Source organism: Hyperolius riggenbachi, chromosome 2, assembly GCF_040937935.1.
Source record: "Hyperolius riggenbachi isolate aHypRig1 chromosome 2, aHypRig1.pri, whole genome shotgun sequence".
Taxonomy (NCBI): Eukaryota; Metazoa; Chordata; class Amphibia; order Anura; family Hyperoliidae; genus Hyperolius; species Hyperolius riggenbachi.
Window position 1 is genome coordinate 25,341,566 of NC_090647.1, and position 20,738 is coordinate 25,362,303.

At 46.9% G+C, this 20,738-nt stretch overlaps 1 protein-coding gene across 5 annotated transcripts in view; it reads right to left on the reverse strand.

The window, feature by feature from the left end:
• Positions 1-20,738, reverse strand: part of ARAP1 (ArfGAP with RhoGAP domain, ankyrin repeat and PH domain 1) — a 485,498-nt gene that overhangs the window by 457,613 nt on the left and 7,147 nt on the right. For 3 of the 5 annotated variants that reach the window (XM_068266573.1, XM_068266569.1, XM_068266572.1), the window contains exon 1: positions 19,193-19,281. The exons of 1 other annotated variant lie outside the window; for it this stretch is intronic. The gene's annotated coding sequence lies outside the window, so the exon portion shown is untranslated. Of the gene's footprint in view, positions 1-733; positions 834-19,192; positions 19,282-20,738 lie in introns of those variants that run through there. One more of the 5 variants, XM_068266570.1, reaches the window with a different exon arrangement.

Here is a 20,738-nt window from a genome sequence, read left to right on the forward strand (position 1 = left end):
GCTGGTGCATAAAGAGACCCAGAGACGAGATGATACTAAATTTATACATACCTGGGACTTCCTTCAGCCCCATCAGCCTGGATCGCTCCCACGCCGCCGCCCTCCGCTGCCACTGTCCGCCGGTACCGGGTCCTTTAATTTCGGCCAGTCGACGCAAGCGCAGTGCGCTCCCTCCGTACTGCGCAGGCGCATGCGTACAAAGCCGGAGGGAGCCCCTGTGCATGCGGAAGACTGGCCGCGTCCAGCGGAAGTGATTGAGGCGATAGAGGCAGCGGAGGACGGCGGCAGGGGGAGCGATCCATGCGAATGGCTGGAGGAAGCCCCAGGTATGTATAACATCTTTTTTCATTTTTTTAACAAGCCTTCATCTCTGGTTCCCTTTAAAAGGCATTTTATGACAAGGTATGAAAAGATCACCAAGGAGAACTCAGGAGAAAAAGGTGAATTGCATATGGTCTGCTATGATTGGCTGCGTGGTTGTTCCAGGTGCGTGACACAGACGCTACTAAAGCCAGTACCTCAGCCACGCATATGCTGGCATATTATAAACATAAATACAGGTTTACAATGGCATTCTCCATACACCACTCAGCACAGAAGCATTAGTTTCTCATGCCCTGCCCCCATGTGCCCTGTGGTCAGGCAATGCATGCTGGGACTTGCGGTTCACCAGCAGCCAGAGAATGGTGGATTCCCTAGCACTCCCCGCTGCCACCCCCGATGGAAGCTGTACCTTGTAGTAGTTCGGCTGGGACGGTGTCGCCTCTCTGTCCCCCGAGCCCAGATCTGCTGTGAGAATTCACTTACTTCCTCATTGCTGAAGCAGCCCAGAGCCGATGAGGAAGCAAAAAACAAGGTGTAAAGCAAAAAGTACTAAATTACTGCACTTTTATGAAAGAGAGACAGGCGCTCTCCACGGCCTCTGGTGCGTAACTGCTGCAGCCTCACCCTATGCAAAGGGGAAAAGCAGAACATCAGGCTATTGTGAGCACACAGCTATGGCTTAGCTTGTTATCTAGACTTGCATTGCTGACTTTAGGTTGCAAAATGTTCCTTGTTTGAACACTGAGCTGAAAAAAAAAAAAACAATTGCACGACTGTAAGGAGAGTTCATTATCCACTTTTCTGGCAGCCCTGCTGATCTGGCTGCAGTACTGTCTGAATCACACCTGAAACAAGCATACAGCTAAAGGAGTACTGTAGTGAGAGGTATATGGAGGCTGCCATATTGATTTCCTTTTAAGCAATACTAGTTCCCTGGATAACCTGCAGATCCTTTGCCTCTAATACGTTTAGCCACAGCCCCTGAACAAGCATGCAGCAGATCAGGGGTTTCTGACGTTATTGTCAGATCTGACAAGATTAGCTGCATGCTTGTTTCTGGTGTGTGGTTCAGACACTACTACAGGCAAATAGCTCAGCAGGGCTGCCAGGCAACTGGTATTGCTTAAAAGGAAATCAATATGGCAGCCTCCATATACCGCTCACTACAGTTCTCCTTTAATCCAGTCAGACCTCAGTCAGGAACATCTGATCTGCTGCATGCTTGTTAAGGGGCTATGGATAAAAGTATTAGAGGCAGAGGTTCAGAAGGGCTGCCAGGTAACTGGCATTGCTTAAAAGGAAATAACTATGGCAGCCTGTATCCCTCTCACTTCAGGTGCCTTTGAGGCTCGGTTCCCACTTGCACCAGATCACGTGCAGCCAGCTGTTCACTGTCAGTTTTGCAATGAGCAGAGAACGGAAGAAAACATTTTAGTTCTCAGCTCGAGTGAGAACACAGCCTTAAAGAGGAACTGTAGTGAAAATAACATAATGACTACAATTGCTTATTGTTTACAAAACTCATTTATAGACTATTTGGTGAGTGTTTCCCATTGTAAAATCTTTCAACTCCCTGATTTAGATTCTGAAATGTATCACTGGGGGTGACATGTTTAGGTCTGGCAGGTGTTCTGTATGGAATGTCCGTTAGGCCTGGAACCCACTGGAGCGATTTTTTGAGCATTTAGGGAGCCCTTTAAATCACAAGCGATTTCCCTAAACGCTCTGCCAATGTTAATAAACGTAACAAATTCCACAGTAGCGATTGTGATTAGTAAAATCGCAATCACAGGATGTGCGGCATTTTGGAAGCGTTTGCGCTCCAATGTACAGTATTGAAGCGCTGGCAAATCACTCATGAGACGCTACACATAGCAATTTTAAATTACTGCAAACTGTAAAAAAAATTATGATGAACTGAAAGGACCAATCAAAATTAAAATCGCTAATCGCAAATTGCTACACAATCGCTGGCAAAAAGCTTAGACTTTTTAAAATAGCTACCAAAATCGCCGGAAAACGCTCATGAAATCGCTTACAAAACGCTCATTAAAAACGGTAGCGATTTGTAGTGGGTTCCAGGCCTTAAGGTGGCCATACACTGGCCCGATTTGCCGCCGTTCGACAGCAGGTTCGATCACTGGGATCGAATCTGTTGCCAATCGTTCGCGCTAAACGCACCCGCCGATCCGATTTCCTCCCGAAATCGGATCGGTCCGTCGATCGCGCCGTGCGGGAAATTAACGTCGATCGCCCGCGGGTAGGGAGCGCGTCGCTAGCGGCGGCCGATCCGATACAGGTATACATTACCTGACGCTGGCTCCCGGGCAACTTCTCCGCGCTGCATCACTCTGTTCCTGCTCCATCCCAGCGTACAGTGTATGGCTAGCTTAACTTCCTGTGTCACTCCAGTGACTAGGAAGTTCAAATAGAGGGCACTCTATTTGAACTTCCTGGTCATGGAGTGACAGTGTACGCTGGGATGCGGTGCGGGATGCTGGGATGCGGTGCGGGGTGCAGCACGGAGAAGAGGACCCGGAGCCAGCTTCAGGTAATGTATACGGGGGGGGGGGGGGGACAGGCGGCAGGAGCAGCTCAGCAGATGGTGAATCGGTTTCAGCCTGAAACCGATCACAATCTGTTTGCAGTAAAGGCAGCCATACGATCCCTCTCTGATCAGATTCGATCAGATAGGGATCTGTCAGTTGGTTGATCTAATGGCAAATCGACCAGTGTATGGCTACCTTTAGGACTAGTTCACTAGCCCACAATCATGATTTTAACTAAAATCTTGCAATTCTGATCATTTTGCGCTTGTCCTTCCCGTTCAATAGAACGAGAATCACTGAGCAATCGCCCCCAAAACGCTGCAATTAGCGCGCTTGTGATTAATTGAAATCACAACCGCTGCAGTGTGAATGTATCCATAGGGATACATTGTAGCAGCGCTTTGCTGATCGCCGGCGATCAGCAAAGCGCTGAAGAATCGCCCGAGTGTGAACCAATGAACAGAGGGAGGTACCGCTAGCTTGGCAGTTGGAAAAAGCCATTGTTTTTCAGCTTGCCAGATGTATCCTTTAAATGACAAGAACACATGCACAGCACCTATCCGTGTTTATACCACTTAAAAAATAAAATATAAAAAGAATAGATTCTTATTAACATTCCTCATAGGGACAAGAGGTCACCAAATCCAAATACGATGTTATTGTTGATGCTTCAGGCGTCCTGGCATAACCTCTCAGGGCACCGTAGGGTGCAGGAATGTGGTGTGTACACATAACCATGTTTACAGTATATTCCGGGAGCAATTCAATGCAATGATCACACTATGAGCACCGCCGTATAACAGGAGAAGAGTTCACAATTCCAGGCAGTGAAAGAAAAGGGGGGGGGGGGGTGGAGTGGAAAGACATTTTTTTGAAGGGGACTTTAAGTGATTTCAAAAGTGAAAATAGATTGAGTGACACCTATGACTGATCACCCTTTATTTGTGCCCATTGCAGCAGCAGGTGATTTCTGTATCAAGCAAGAGGGAAGCACTGTGGCAGCTCCTGTATGTGCTGTTATCTGTCTGCCACCAGGGCTGTTGAATAAGGCCCAGTGCACACCAAAACCGCTAGCACATCCACAAAACGCTAGCGGTTTTGGGTGCGGATGACAGAGTTTAGTCCCAGTGCACACCGGGCGGATCTTGATGCGATCCGCCTGAAAATCCACGTGGCTAATGTGTCTCTATGGGCTGGTGCATACCGGCGGTTTGAGGTTTTAAGCAAACCGCAAATGTGCAGCAAGAGGCACGTTTGCGGCTTGCTAAAAACCTCAAACCGCCGGTGTGCACCAGCCCATAGAAATACATTAGCCACGCAGATTTTCAGGCGGATGCGGCCGGCGGATCCGCCCAGTGTGCACTGGGCCTAAGAGTTGGAAATCGAGGAGTCAGAGTTATTTTGGGTAAGTGGAGTTGGAGTCGGAAGTTTCATAAACTGGGGAGTCGGAGTTGGATGATTTTTGAACAGACTCCACAGCCCTGTCACTGTGGCTTTCTTTGATTGGCTGGTTCAGCAGCACACAACGTACCTGGTAGGGATGGTCAATTAGAGCTGCAAATATTTCCATGTTGATGCAGGATTACGTAAATTGTCCATGCAAATTTGTGCAGCTTAAAATGGACCAATTAAATCCCACCAAGCTATAAATTGATTGGTCCATTTTCAAGTTCCATAAATTTGCATACATAATTTACATAACACTGCATTAACTTTGCATCTTATTAACCATCCCGAATACCTGGGCTGATCTAGGAGCTACCTACGCCCTCCTATCACACCTACTCTTAAAAGCCTTTAAAATGGCAGCACACTGCCATGGCAGTTTTCTTAAAGGGGGCGTGGCTAAACAAAACCTGTATTTTCTGGCACAAAAGGTCGGTTTGTAAACATTGATTCATGCTACTCTATTATAACCTCTGTGGACTGTGCTGACAGCATAACGTTTATTTAAAACACTTGAGGACCGCTTTAAAATTGGTAGACTGGAAGAAAACTGTTTTTGCTCTCTCAATGTCTTAATCCAAATGCAATAGCAAGAAAAATGCAGCAGTTTGTTTTTGTGTCAAAACGGAATCACATCAATGGAAAAAGGGCACGGCAATGGTGGTTAATCACGGTCTCTAGTGAATGGATAGGCTGCATTCTCAGTGATGTCACTGGTCTCTAGTGAATGGATAGGCTGCATTCTCAGTGATGTCACTGGTCTCTAGTGAATGGATAGGCTGCATTCTCAGTGATGTCACTGGTCTCTAGTGAATGGATAGGCTGCATTCTCAGTGATGTCACTGGTCTCTAGTGAATGGATAGGCTGCATTCTCAGTGATCTCACTGGTCTCTAGTGAATGGATAGGCTGCATTCTCAGTGATCTCACTGGTTTCTAGCAAATGGATAGGCTGCATTCTCAGTGATGTCACTGGTCTCTAGTGAATGGCTAGGCTGCATTCTCAGTGATGTCACTGGTCTCTAGTGATTGGATAGGCTGCATTCTCAGTGATGTCACTGGTCTCTAGTGAATGGATAGGCTGCATTCTCAGTGATATCACTGGTCTCTAGTGAATGGATAGGCTGCGCTCTCAGTGATGTCACTGGTCTCTAGTGAATGGATAGGCTGCATTCTCAGTGATGTCACTGGTCTCTAGTGAATGGATAGGCTGCATTCTCAGTCATGTCACTGGTCTCCAGTGAATGGATAGGCTGCATTCTCAGTCATGTCACTGGTCTCCAGTGAATGGATAGGCTGCATTCTCAGTCATGTCACTGGTCTCTAGTGAAGGGATAGGCTGCATTCTCAGAGATGTCACTGGTCTCTAGTGAATGGATAGGCTGCATTCTCAGTCATGTCACTGGTCTCTAGTGAAGGGATAGGCTGCATTATCTGTGATGTCACTGGTTTCTAGTGACTGGATAGGCTGCATTATCAGTGATCTCACTGGTCTCCAGTAAATGGATAGGCTGCATTCTCAGTGATGTTACTGGTCTCTAGTGAATGGATAGGCTGCATTCTCAGTGATCTCACTGGTCTCTAGTGAATGGATAGGCTGCATTCTCAGCAATGTCACTGGTCTCTAGTGAATGGATAGGCTGCACTCTCAGTGATGTCACTGGTTTCTAGTGACTGGATAGGCTGCATTCTCAGTGATGTCACTGGTCTCTAGTGAATGGATAGGCTGCATTCTCAGTGATGTCACTGGTCTCTAGTGAAGGGATAGGCTGCATTCTCAGTGATGTCACTAGTCTCTAGTGAATGGATAGGCTGCACTCTCAGTGATGTCACTGGTCTCTAGCAAAGGGATAGACTGTATTGTGAGGGATGTCACTGGTCTCTAGTGAATGGATAGGCTGAGCACTTGTCTTAATAGAGTGCCACTGCTGTGTACGGAGCTCAGGTATGAGGGGGTTAATCAGAAGCGCAGTTTCCGTGTGCCCCGGCTAATAAAGGACTATTATCTGCACTGAGTAATCCAGTTTGGCCAGCTGCCTGAAGGCGTTTACAAGTCTTAAATGCAACATTGTCCTCACAGCTAGAAAATGTCCTGTTTGGGTCACACGCTGTTGGCAGGCCGCCTGGCTGTCTACCCCTCCTCTAATAATCACACTTCTCCTTCCCATCCTTCCGGGGTCTCCAGGACAGCGCTATGATGGCGGCTTCCTGTCAGAGCCGGTCGCAAAGCAAACCTAAAGCAGAACTCCGGGTACAGCTGTGTTCCCAGGCCTGTGCAGGGCTTCAGCTTATCTGTATAGAAGCATCTGTGCTGTACGATGTGAAAAAAGGGTTCATATTACCATAACTTGCAAGGAGTCCCTGACCCAGCCATGTGCAGCAGCACAGGCCACCAGTGCTGCAGGCTGTGATCTTTTCAGAGAGCTCCGTCTGTGCCTTCATCAGATTTCTTATTATTTAGAAGCAGATCTGTGTTGTCAAGAGCATGCGCCATCGATAATTCAACCAATTTCGGGCCAGAAATTGCACATGCTTGTTCAGGTGCACGGCGAGAACAGCGTGCAATGATCGGCAACTATGAATGCCACGGAAACCCCCGGGCACTTTTTCGCGTTAATCGCGGCAAAAATCACTCCCGCAAAATGCTAGCGGTAATCGGTAGCGTTTTGCGATTTTAGGTGTGAATGGGGCCTTAGCCCATTGTGAGGTCATACTATGTGTTATCACTAGGCCCTAACCCATTGTCCAAGAGATCAAGTAGGGAAGCACGGTGGCGTAGTGGTTAGCGCTCTCACCTTGCAGCGCTGGATCCCTAGTTTGAATCAAAGCCAGGTCAACATCTGCAAGGAGTTTGTATGTTCTCCCCATGTCTGTGAGGGTTTCCTCCAGGCACTCCAGTTTCCTCCCACACTCCAAAAATATACAGTTAAGCTAATTGGCTTCCCCAAAAATTGGCCCTAGACTACAATACACACACTACATGATACATACATAGACATATGACTATGGCAGGACTAGATCGTGAGCCCCTCTGAGGGACAGTTAGTGACAATATGCTCTGTACAGCACTGTGTAATACGTTGGCGCTATATATAAATACTTAAATAATAGACATATCACTTTGGTAGGATTAGATTGAACTACTACTACTACTGCGCAGTACCTTCCTTGATGACGTCGGCCGGACCACATGACCTGCGCGGTGGAGCGCAGAAGACGCCGACCCGGAACCCGACCTGGCGAGGTCGGGTTCTGCAGCAGAGGACATCGGGAGCCACCGGAGCTGCGGCGAGGGCACAGGACGGCTGCCACGGGCTGAAGGAAGCCCCAGGTAAGTGGAATTTTTTTTTTAGCTTGGACACTTACTTTAACCGAGAAGAAAGAAAAAAAAAAAAGTTTCACTTCCCTGGGCCTTCCACCAGCCCCCTGCGGACATCCTGTGCCCGTGCCATCACTCACCAATCATTCGGTCTCCAGCCGTGGCACACTTTCGTTTTCGGGGACTGACCAGTGCGCCTGCATGGCCCTGGCCGCGGGGGTCCTCAATCGCGTTCTTTGTGGCTGTCCTGCACAAGTGCAGTATGCATACAAGTACATAGTAAACATATTGCGCATGCGTAGGACGGCCACTGGGATGGGAGCGCAATCGAGGATGCACTGGCTTGATGGATTGCCAGTCGTCGAAAACGAAACTGAGCCACTGCGGGGGACCAGATTATAGATCAGTGAGGGTGCCAACACAGGACGTCTGCAGGGGGCTGGTGGAAGCCCCAGGTAAGTGAAACTTTTTTTTTCTTCTCAGCTAAGGTTTCTTTTAAAGCGACACTAAGGAGTGCCCCAATTTAAAAGAATACACTTACCTGTGGCTTCTTCCAGCTCACCGTAGGCGGTGAGGTCCCTCAGCGTCCTCCTGGCTCTTCTCCCTTAGCCTCCGCCAGCACCCGTTACTGGTGTCACCTGGCCCGGTTCTTCCTGATTAATGACGCATGGCGTCATCTCACCCGCGGAAAACCCGCAAATGCGCAGACCTGTCACACCGGCCGGCGTGATGACGCGAAGAAGCCGGCGTGATGACGCCGTGCGTCATTAACCAGGAAGAGCAAACCCAGTAACGGGGGCCGGCGGAGGCTAAGGGAGAGGAGCCAGGAGGACGCCGAGGGACCTCACCTCCTAAGGTGAGCTGGAAGAAGCCACAGGTAAGTGTATTCTTTGAAATTCGGGCACTCCTCAGTGTCCCTTTAAGTGACAAGACAATATACTCTGTACAGCGCTGCGGAAGATGTCAGCGCTATATAAATTTTAAATACAGTAATAATCAGCCTGCTGACCACCTGACACCTAACAGATAAACAGCAACCAGCACAACTGCCATCTTCGTGTTCACTATTTACCTGCATCAGTGTTTTACTTCAGCTAACATCTGGAAATATGCCTGAAGAAGGGAACTAGATCCCAGAAAACTTGCAGCATTTAACTCTATCAGTTAGCCATTAAAGGGTATTATTTTTTTACAAAATATTGTTTTTTCTACCAATATAAATACAGTAATAATAATCAAGTCCCAATTGCAGCAATCTCTGTGTGTGTACACATTTTACGCTAGCCTTCACTTTTTAAACTATCTGTAACCCTGAGCTATTTCACTTCTTTTGTTACACCTTCACTAGCTTATTTTATTTTTTCTCCTGGTTGAACTCGATGGACGGGTATCTTTTTGCAGCCAAACTATGTAACTAGATCCCTCTATTGACAATAATTAACCCTACTGTCATCAAATACTAAAAGGTGCTAACGCTAACACTAAAGCTCCATACACAGCGCAAGATAAAACCGTGTGAAATGATAAACAAGCGTTCTATGAAAAAATACAGAAAATGCAGAGTGATGTGAGTGACAGCAGAAGACTGCAACCCAAATGCTAAACGATTGTTATCCGATAGGGTCATCAGACAATGCAGGATGTGGGGAAGCACTGTAGACTTTGCGGACGCATCATTTAAATTGGAAAAAAATAAATCAATACATTGCAAAGTGAGAAGTTAAAGAGGAACTGTAACGACAAAACGTCCCCTGGGGGGTCCTCACCTCGGGTGGGGGAAGCCTCCGGATCCTAATGAGGCTTCCCCAGCCGTCCTCTGTCCCACGGGGGTCTCGCTGCAGCCCTCCGTACAGCGGCGACGTCAATATTTACCTTCCCAGCTCCTGCGCAGGCGCTCTGACGGCTGTCGGCGCCGAAGTAGGCAGAAATACCCGATCGCCGTCGGGTCTGCTCTATTGCGCAGGCGCAAGTTTCCGGCGCCTGCGCAGTAGAGCGGACCCAACTGAGATCGGGTATTTCCGCCTCCTTCGGAGCGAAAGCAGCCACAGCGCCCCCGCTGGAGCCAGGGAAGGTAAATATTGAATCTACAGTCGGGTCTGTCGCCGGCTGTTCGGAGGGCTGCAGCGAGACCCCCGTGGGTCAGAGGACGGCGTGGGAAGCCTCATTAGGATGCGGAGGCTTCCCCCACCCGAGGTGAGTACCACCCAGGGGAGGTTTTTGATGTTACAGAGTCTCTTTAAAGAAAAAGAAGAGAGATCAAGAAATGACTGATATTCGGCTTGTAATTTGTTTATATTGTTTGATCTACAATCAGCCTGCAGGTCATCTTTTCTACTGGCAGACGTGGGAAAAAAAAAAGACAGCAACAACTGACATTTTCTGTGGGAGGGGTTTGACCACAATATCAGCCATACAGAAAAGGTAATAAGATTTCTCGTGGGAAAGGGGGCATCAGCTTCTGATTGGGATGAAGTTCAATCCTTGGCTATGGTTCATCTTTAAAAATCGTTCATAGCTCTGTACACAGTGCTGACAATGAACGATTATCTGCCAAAGGAGCTCCTATATTAACCTCCCTGGCGGTAAGCCCGAGCTGAGCTCGTTTTCACCATTTAAAGTGCTGTACGCGCAGCTAGCACTTTGCTAGCTGCGCGTACAGCTTGATCGCTGCCGCTCTGCGGCGATCGCCCGCACGCAGCTGCGGAAGAGGGCCCCCCGCCAGAGCCCTGCGCTGCCCGGACCAATGAGTTCCGGGCAGCGCTATGGGCTGGATCGGATGCGTCTGACGTCGGCTGACGTCCATGACATCATTCCGATTGTCGCCATGGCGACAGGAGAAGCCAAACAGGGGAGCGCGTTATATACACGCTCCCCTGTTTGCTATTGATGCCGGCGACGATCGAACTAGAGGGACACATGCGCCCTCTAGTGGAGTTTCATGTAGCTACCACTCTGGTAGCTTTACATGAAACATAAAAAAAAAAATAATAATAAAAATTGGATTTCTGCAATTTTTGCAAAAAAAAATAAACCGCCAGGGAGGTTAAAAATGCAATAAGGTGGCTGTACACCTTGAAAAGAACACAGAGACAACAGGAACCCGAATAGCGCATTATGTCATCCAACTGGAAAATACATAGAAAAGTAGAATGTAATAGTGGTTAGCAATCATCTTGCAGCACTGGATTCCCGGTTCAAATCCCAGCAAGATCGACATCTGCAAGGAGATTGTTTGTTCTCCATGTGTCTGCGTGGGTTTCCACCGGGCACTCCAGTTTCCTTCCACATCAGATAAGTTAACTGGCTTCCCCCTAAATTGGCCCTAGACTATGATACATACACCACATGATGCATACATAGACATATGACTATGGTAGGGATTACACTGTGAGCCCCTCTGAGGCACAGTTAAAGGATACCCGAGGTGACGTGTGACATGATGAGATAGACATGTGTATGTACAGTGCCAAGCACACTGATAACTATGCTGTGTTCCTTTTTTTCTTTCTCTGCCTGAGAGAGTTAAACATCAGGTATGTAAGTGGCAGTTCCTGTCTGAGTCAGACTACAGTGCGACCCTCACTGATAAGAAATTAAAACTATAAAACACTTTCCTAGCAGAAAGTGACTTCTGAGAGCAGGAAAGAGATAAATAGTGCCAATAGTTCATAGATTGTAGCTCTGGCATACTTCAATGAATGGTTCATTAAGCAAAAACAATAAAACACTGAAAACCTAAAAAGAAGATTTAAAGGGATACTGTAGGGGGTCGGGGGAAAATGAGTTGAACTTACCCGGGCTTCTAATGGTCCCCCGCAGGCATCTTGTGCCCGCGCAGCCACTCACCAATGCTCCGGCCCCGCCTCTGGTTCACTTCTGGAATTTCAGACTTTAAAGTCAGAAAACCACTGCGCCTGCGTTGCCGTGTCCTCGCTCCCACTGATGTCACCAGGAGCGCACGGCGCAGGCACAGACCATACTGGGCCTGCACAGTACGCTCCTGGTGCCATCAGTGGGAGTGAGGACACGGCAACGCAGGCACAGTGGTTTTCTGACTTTAAAGTCTGAAATTCCAGAAATGAACCAGAGGCGGAGCCGCAGCATTGGGGAGTGGCTGTGCGGGCACAGAATGTCTGTGGGGGACCATTAGAAGCCCCGGGTAACTTCAACTCATTTTCCCCCAACCCCCTACAGTATCCCTTTAAATATAAAATAAAAAACTGTGGAATATCTTAAAGACTAATTTTTAGGAGAAGGCGCATAGATACATTTATTTATTTCAGTAGTTTATTTTCGCCTCGGGTGTCCTTTAAGTGAAAAGGCAATATACTCTGTACAGTGCTGCGGAAGATGTTGGCACTATATAAATACTAAATAATAATACAAAGGAAGGTTGAAGGAGGGGCAACCAACCACTTGAGGCAGGTGATGTACAAGCTCGACTCCTCTCTCTTATTAAATGATCTGATACTAGATGTGGCCAGGCCACCTAGGACCAATATCACCCCACTGAAGGAGGGTGAGAAGCACAGGAGGGAATAAGAGGCACCCATGGATGTATAAAGCTGTGATGAAAACAACTACAATGAGAAAAGAGGAGGTGGTCTGTCAAAAATGACAACGTCATGACAAATTACAATTTACTCATGCATTTCGTGAGTATAATTTCACTTCTTCAGGACAAATAAAGTCCTATCCAATAGATTCAGCCAAACAAAAGGCCACTTTATTTAGCCTGAAGAAGTGAGACTTGCGAAACGCGTGAGTGAATTGTCATGTGACGTTGTCATTTTTAAGATAAGCCACCTCCCCTTTTCTCACAGTTTTATATATCCTTGGGCGCCTTTTATTACAAGATTGCCACTCAGTGTGGCAAGAAGATCACACACTTTGCACACAGAGTTTCCAATTCTATTGAACCGCAGCGTTACACTGCTCGATGTGGTGCAACACTACAGGCTATCAATCTACCTCCGCTCTTCCACCACGTCCAATCGAGACCTTCCGTCCAGTCACAACAATCATTTTGATCGGTCTTTGCTAAAATCGATCAAAAAGATAATCAATCAGATGTGATGAGCCGCTCAGCTGGCTGCACAGGCAGACAGCTGTTTGTCCATTCCTCTAGTCTGTGGGCTGTAGGTCTCTGGAACAGAGACCTGTCTTTCCATTGCAAGTTTCTGGTCTGTTCTCTTGCTGGGGAATTTGCATACATTCATTATGCAAATCCCCTACCTGCCTTCTTTGATGACTGGCACTATAAGAGCTTTATGTTTCCCAGAAGGCTTTGCTGGTCATTTCCTTTCCATGGTCTGTTCCTGATGGACACTGCTGGAGTGTCAGCCATTGCTATCTAGTATAGTTAATTCCTGGGGTTTGCCTTAGGCTCCCCTTCTAGCCCAGTCAGGTTGTATTATCTGTATTGCCTGTTCTGTCTTGTCTTGCCTGTTGCCATTGTCCTGTCCCAACAGTGGTCGACAGGAAATGGTTCTGATCTCTGTTCTTGGAGTATAGCTGGTGCAGCGGTTGCTACCAGCTATCTCTTCTGTTCTGTCTCCTGGGATCGCGCTAGCTACTTTTCGCTAGCGCAGGGGATCCTTCTGTTCTGCTACTCTGTACCTGGATCGCACTCGCTTCTCGCTAGTGCTGTGGATCCTATCTCTCGCTTGTCTCTGTTTTCGTGTGTCTGTCTTGTCTGCTACGCTTGCTGGAGGCTCGGTGAGGTAACCGTTAAGCAAGCGCTCGCGTCCTCTGTTTCATGTTTGTCTGTCGATGGTTAGTTAGGCGTGCTTGTCTCTATTGTGCTTATCACGTGGAGACCGCGCATAACCGCGTGCACTGTTGCGAATGAGTGCGGTGTTCGCGGTTAGCTAGCGTTTGTTATTTTCCGCATCTTCTCGTATTATTTGCTGTGCCTTTGCTACCCTCGTATTCTATTCTGATCTGCCTTGTGTCACGTCTGGCGATCGCACCTCTCGCGATCGCGTTCCTATTTTATATCTGCTGTTGTGTGTGCGCGGTCGCGGGGTGGCGACTGGATTGGCGCACACACATACAACCTGTCCCTTTGCTCGCTCTCATTCGCAATCGCCTTTCTTGCGATTGCGTTCTGCGCTTCGTACAATTCCTGTCTGGCACTTGTGGAGGTACAGAGGATTGGTTCCTCTGCACTCCCCAGCGCCATCTGCCGACAGGAATTTCCCTCTACAGGTGCGTAGCACCTTTTGCTGGGTGCCTGCAAATATACGCTTGTGGAGGATTTCCGCCGTGTCAGCGCACGCGTTGTGCGCTGATCACGGAGAAAGTTCCACAATCGTTACATCAGATCTGTTGAGGCCCAGATTTAATCTGCCAGGAATCGACAGGAAAATCCGATGAGTGTATGGCTACATTAAAGGAAAACTGAAGCGTAAGGGATATGGAGGCTGCCATATTAATTTCCTTTTAAGCAATACCAGTTGCCTGGCAGCCCTGCTGATCATCTGCCTCTAATACTTTTAGCCACAGCCCCTGAATAAGCATGCAGCAGATCAGGTGTTTATGACATTACTGTCAGATCTGACAAGATTAGGTGCTTGCTTGTTTCTGGTGTGATTCAGACACTACTACAGCCAAATAGATCAGCAGGGCTGCCAGGCAACTGGTATTGTTTAACAGGAAATACATTTGGCAGCCTCCATATTCTTCTCACTTCAGTTGTCCTTTAACACTCTCCTCCTAAATCTGTCCTTAGTAACCCGTGACGCCTTTCAGGGCAAAGGTCTGCCACAGGCATAGCTATTACCGGTTAGAGCCTATTTCTAATAAGCACAAATCCGGTCAGGATCTGCAGCGTTTCCCAGCATGTGCGCTGCATGGGGAAACGCTGCCTATAACTAGGGCAACCGTTTGGGAGTACAAAACTGTATAGGTGTATCAGTATGCTGTTGCCTAGCAATGTATCTGTACAGCACTGGGGCCCCCAAACTGTCTACACTAGCGATCACATCCAATCGCTACAGAGGCACAGGCTGGTGGTAATGGTTCGCTACATGATCAACTAGTGGTGAAATATGGCATCTTTCATCACCATTCCAACTGGGACAAGACAAAATAATCTATTTAGAGGGGTTTTATAATGGTCTATAGAAAAAGCCTACCTCTTTAGAAAAAAAAAAGAATATATGTATAACTTTGATGGCATAAGTAATAGAAAAGTTATTGCTGTATCAATATTGACAGAGCTGAGATGCCAAAATAAGTAAAACACTGGAATGCAAAGTAATTTGCATGCAACATCCAACACACATCCATGCCTGCCTAGTGACAGGAACCCTGATACAAGTAAACAGCTGATTAGAGCCTCTTTCCTTTGCAAATCAGGACAACGGTACGAGCTGCCATTCCGATCGCAATTTTCAGCTATTTCTTCATGCAAACTGCAACACGAACCTGTGGCGCAATCATTGTGTACAGCGCAGTTGCGATCTGTTGGAGATGAGGGGTGGGGTCGACCTGTAAGTTGCACACACAAAAAAAAAAACAACAAAAAAAAAAAAACTTATAGCGTTGCGCTTGTTATGCCATTTCGATTTTCCCATAGACTATAACCTAAACTAGACTAGCGACTGCAATTTTCCCATAGACTATAACCTAAACTAGACTAGCGCCTGCAATTTTCCCATAGACTATAACCTAAACTAGACACTAGACTAGCACCTGCGATTTTCCCATAGACTATAACCTAAAGTAGACTAGCACCTGCGATTTTCCCATAGACCATAACCTAAAGTAGACTAGCGCCTGCAATTTTCCCATATACTATAACCTAAAGTAGACTAGCGCCTGCGATTTTCCCATAGACTATAACCTAAGTAGTTAAGCTGGGCGACATCTCATCCAGGCCAAGGACTTCCAACACTGGAGCCCCGCAGGGATGTGTCCTGTCACCCTTCCTGTTCTCACTCTATACCAACAACTGTACCTCTAAGGACAACTCTGTTAAGGTCATCAAATTTGCCGACGATACCACCATTGTTGGCCTCGTAAGCAAGGGAAATGAACAGGCCTACCGAGATGAGGTGGATAGAATCTGCCACTTGTGTGGAGCAAACAAGCTGGTGCTCAATACCACCAAAACTGTGGAGATGGTCATTGACTTCAGAAGACGGAGGACGACCCCCCCGCCCAATTCTCATTGACGGGGCTGAAGTCGAAATCGTTTCCAGCGTTCGACTCCTGGGCACAACCATATCGGATGACCTGAGCTGGAAGAACAACACCATCACAACCCAAAAGAAGGCCCAGCAGAGACTCTTCTTCCTGCGCCAAAGTTCGGTATGGCCCAAGAACTCCTCAAATCCTTCTACTCCGCCACCATAGAGTCTGTCCTTTGCACCTTGATACTTGTATGGCACGCTGGCGCCACCGCCAGCGACAGGTACAAAATTCAGAGGGTCATCAGATCAGCAGAGAAAATAATTGGGAAACCCCTCCCCCCTCTGGAGCTCATCCACAACTCTAGGTTGTGCTCTAGAGCGGCAAAGATTGCCAATGACCCATCACACCCAGGTCATCGCTTCTTCCGACGGCTCCCATTGGGTCGGAGGTTCCGGGCCATCCTCACCAAGAAATCTAGGCACAGAGACACTTTCTTCCCCGCGGCGGTGAGGCTATTGAACTCCCTATAAATCCCATGGCGCCCCCCTCACACTTCTACTTGCCGTCACCACCCATGGCCCAAGAGTGTTTACGGTACTGGGATTCTTCTGAGTACGTTGTGTTGTTCTTGCTGTGATACTGCCTCGGTTTTTCCTTGCATTGTATATTTCTGCTGTAACTTAATGTTGTGCACTGTACTCACGTTATGTCTCTACTGTAACTTATCATTGTGAACTGCCCTGTGATGCTAAAACCAATTCCGGGCATGACCCAGTCATGCTTGGCGAAATAAACGATTCTGATTCTGAAAGTAGACTAGCACCTGCGATTTTCCATAGAGTATAACCTAAAGTAGACTAGTGCCTGCATTTTTCCCATAGACTATAACCTAAAGTAGACTAGTGCCTGCAATTTGCCTATAGACTATAACCTGAAGTAGACTAGCGCATGCGATTTTCCCATAGACTATAACCTAAAGTAGACTAGTGCCTGCAATTTTCCTATAGACTATAACCTGAAGTAGACTAGCGCATGCGATTTTCCTATAGACTATAACCTGAAGTAGACTAGCGCCTACGATTTTCCCATAGACTATAACCTAAAGTAGACTAGCGCCTACGATTTTCCTATAGACTATAACCTGAAGTAGACTAGCGCCTGCGATTTTCCTATAGACTATAACCTGAAGTAGACTAGCACCTGCGATTTTCCCATAGACTATAACCTAAAGTAGACTAGTGCCTGCAATTTTCCCATAGACTAACCTGAAGTAGACTAGCGCCTGCGATTTTCCTATAGACTATAACCTGAAGTAGACTAGCGCCTGCAATTTTCCCATAGACTATAACCTAAAGTAGACTAGCGCCTGTGATTTTCCCACAGACTATAACCTAAAGTAGACTAGCGCCTGCGGTTTTCCCATAGACTATAACCTAAAGTAGACTAGCGCCTGCGATTTTCCCATAGACTATAACCTAAAGTAGACTAGCGCCTGCGATTTTCCCATAGACTATAACCTGAAGTAGACTAGCGACTGCGATTTTCCCATAGACTATAACCTAAAGTAGACTAGCGCCTGCGATTTTCCCATAGACTATAACCTGAAGTAGACTAGCGCATGCGATTTTCCCATAGACTATAACCTAAAGTAGACTAGTGCCTGCAATTTTCCTATAGACTATAACCTGAAGTAGACTAGCGCATGCGATTTTCCTATAGACTATAACCTGAAGTAGACTAGCGCCTACGATTTTCCCATAGACTATAACCTAAAGTAGACTAGCGCCTACGATTTTCCTATAGACTATAACCTGAAGTAGACTAGCGCCTGCGATTTTCCTATAGACTATAACCTGAAGTAGACTAGCACCTGCGATTTTCCCATAGACTATAACCTAAAGTAGACTAGTGCCTGCAATTTTCCCATAGACTAACCTGAAGTAGACTAGCGCCTGCGATTTTCCTATAGACTATAACCTGAAGTAGACTAGCGCCTGCAATTTTCCCATAGACTATAACCTAAAGTAGACTAGCGCCTGTGATTTTCCCACAGACTATAACCTAAAGTAGACTAGCGCCTGCGGTTTTCCCATAGACTATAACCTAAAGTAGACTAGCGCCTGCGATTTTCCCATAGACTATAACCTAAAGTAGACTAGCGCCTGCGATTTTCCCATAGACTATAACCTGAAGTAGACTAGCGCCTACGATTTTCCTATAGACTATAACCTGAAGTAGACTAGCGCCTGCGATTTTCCTATAGACTATAACCTGAAGTAGACTAGCACCTGCGATTTTCCCATAGACTATAACCTAAAGTAGACTAGTGCCTGCAATTTTCCCATAGACTAACCTGAAGTAGACTAGCGCCTGCGATTTTCCTATAGACTATAACCTGAAGTAGACTAGCGCCTGCAATTTTCCCATAGACTATAACCTAAAGTAGACTAGCGCCTGTGATTTTCCCACAGACTATAACCTAAAGTAGACTAGCGCCTGCGGTTTTCCCATAGACTATAACCTAAAGTAGACTAGCGCCTGCGATTTTCCCATAGACTATAACCTAAAGTAGACTAGCGCCTGCAATTTTCCCATAGACTATAACCTGAAGTAGACTAGCGACTGCGATTTTCCCATAGACTATAACCTAAAGTAGACTAGCGCCTGCGATTTTCCCATAGACTATAACCTGAAGTAGACTAGCGCCTGCGATTTTCCCATAGACTATAACCTAAAGTAGACTAGCGCCTGCGATTTTCCCATAGACTATAACCTAAAGTAGACTAGCGCCTGCGATTTTCCCATAGACTATAACCTAAAGTAGACTAGCGACTGCGATTTTCCCATAGACTATAACCTAAAGTAGACTAGCGCCTGCGATTTTCCCATAGACTATAACCTAAAGTAGACTAGCGTCTGCAATTTTCCCATTGACTATAACCTAAAGTAGACTAGCGCCTGCGATTTTCCCATAGACTATAACCTAAAGTAGACTAGCGTCTGCAATTTTCCCAAAGACTATAACCTAAAGTAGACTAGCGCCTGCGATTTTCCCAAAGACTATAACTTAAACGCAGACACAAGAAAGACTGCAGCAAACAGCGCAATTGCATACAGGTTAAATAAAATGGGGGCACCTGCTATTCCCTCACTGCCAGAAAAGTCCTGTACCCAATCCAGACAGTGTTATTACCACACACCAAAAACGCAGAATCTTCAAAGCTAGACCACAAAGCTGACAATCTAAAACAAACAAAATGACGGTCAGCTTTCCTCCAAGAACCTGCACCGATATCACATGACTGCCCTGACAGCTTTCCACAGTCACAGTCCTGCTTCTGCTATGCTGTAGTATTTCAGTGCAGGTTAGCTCACCAGCAGAGCTAGCACTCTATCAGCCCCCCCAGCACACTGACCTGCTTGCAGCTGCTCTCTCAGCACTCCTGGTTCTTCTCTCTGCTACTTTGTGATCAGGATGTTGTTGTTTCTCATGCTCTTCCTCCTCCTCTCTGGGCTACTGGAGGAATTAACCTTTCAATGAAAAGAATAGACAAAAACAGCTCTCCGGTCCTGGGTGGCGATCGGTCATTTCACAGCTGAGCCTGCCACCTAGTGGCCGCAATGTGCAAGAGCGCCCTGTAACCCCTTCCTGACCTGATCTGTGCCGGGTCACACAGGCCACCTGACAGCTCTGCAAACTGAGAGGACTGCAAAACTTTTTATAAAATGTGTAACTTTTCTCACAGAACTATTCCACACTAACCATTGCAGTCTGAAGAGCTCACAGTCTTATATCAACTGCACATGCACACATTTTTCTGACTTGCATACAAGTTTATTATAGCTTTGCATTGGGTCAATCAAAGGCATTTCCCGCTGATTTTGGATTGGCCCAATTACAGGCTGTAAGGAGAGGGATATGGAGGCTGCCATATTTATTTCCTTTTAAACAATACCAGTTGCCTGGCAGCCCTGCTGGTCTATTTGGCTGCAGTAGTGTCTGAATCACACCAGAAACGAGCATGCAGCTAATCTTGTTAGATCTGACAATAATGTCAGAAACGCCTGATCTGCGGCATGCTGGTTCAGGGTCTAATGCTGGGGATACACGGTACGACCTGGCGCCTTGATTAGCTGCCGGATCGACCACCGCCGCGTCCCCGCCGCCGTCCGGATCGATTCCAGCTCGTCCCCGCGGGCGCTTCCTTATCTTCCGAGGATCGAGCGGGGTCATCGGACCTGTCGGAACTTATCAATCGAGCCATCAGCGGCTCGATTGATAAGGGGAAAAAAACGTACCGTGTATCCCCAGCATAAGGCTACAAGTATTAGAGGCAGAGGATCAGCAGAACAGCCAAGCGACTGGTATTGCTTAAAGGACACCCGAGGTGAAAATAAACTAATGAAATAAACGATTATATCTATCTACCTTCTGCTGAAAAATGACTTTTTAAGATATTCCACAGTTTTATTTTATGTTTACATCTACTTTTTAAGTTTTAACTGTTTTATAGTTTTTGCTCCATGACACATTCATTGAAGTATGCCAGAGCTAAAATCTATTAACTAGTGTCCCTATTTATCTCTTTCCTGCTCTCAGAAGCCATTTTCTGCTAGGAAAGTGTTTTATAGTTGGAATTTCTTATCAGTGAGGGTCACACTGTAGTCACTTCCTGTCTGAGTCAGGACTGAGTCAGATACTTACATACCTGATATTTAACTCTTTCAGGCAGAGAAACAAAAAAAGGAACACAGCATAGTTATTTGTGTGCTAGGCACTGTACATACACATGTCTATCTCATCATGTCACATGTCACTCCGGGTATCCTTTAAAGAGACCCAGAGCAGAGGAAGAAAATCTGAACCTACAAGGGGCTTCCTCCAGCTTCCCATAGCCCGTGAGGTCCTTCCTCTTGTTTCCCTCAGGGGTCCCGCTGATGGCTCCATTAGGTGTCCGCCCC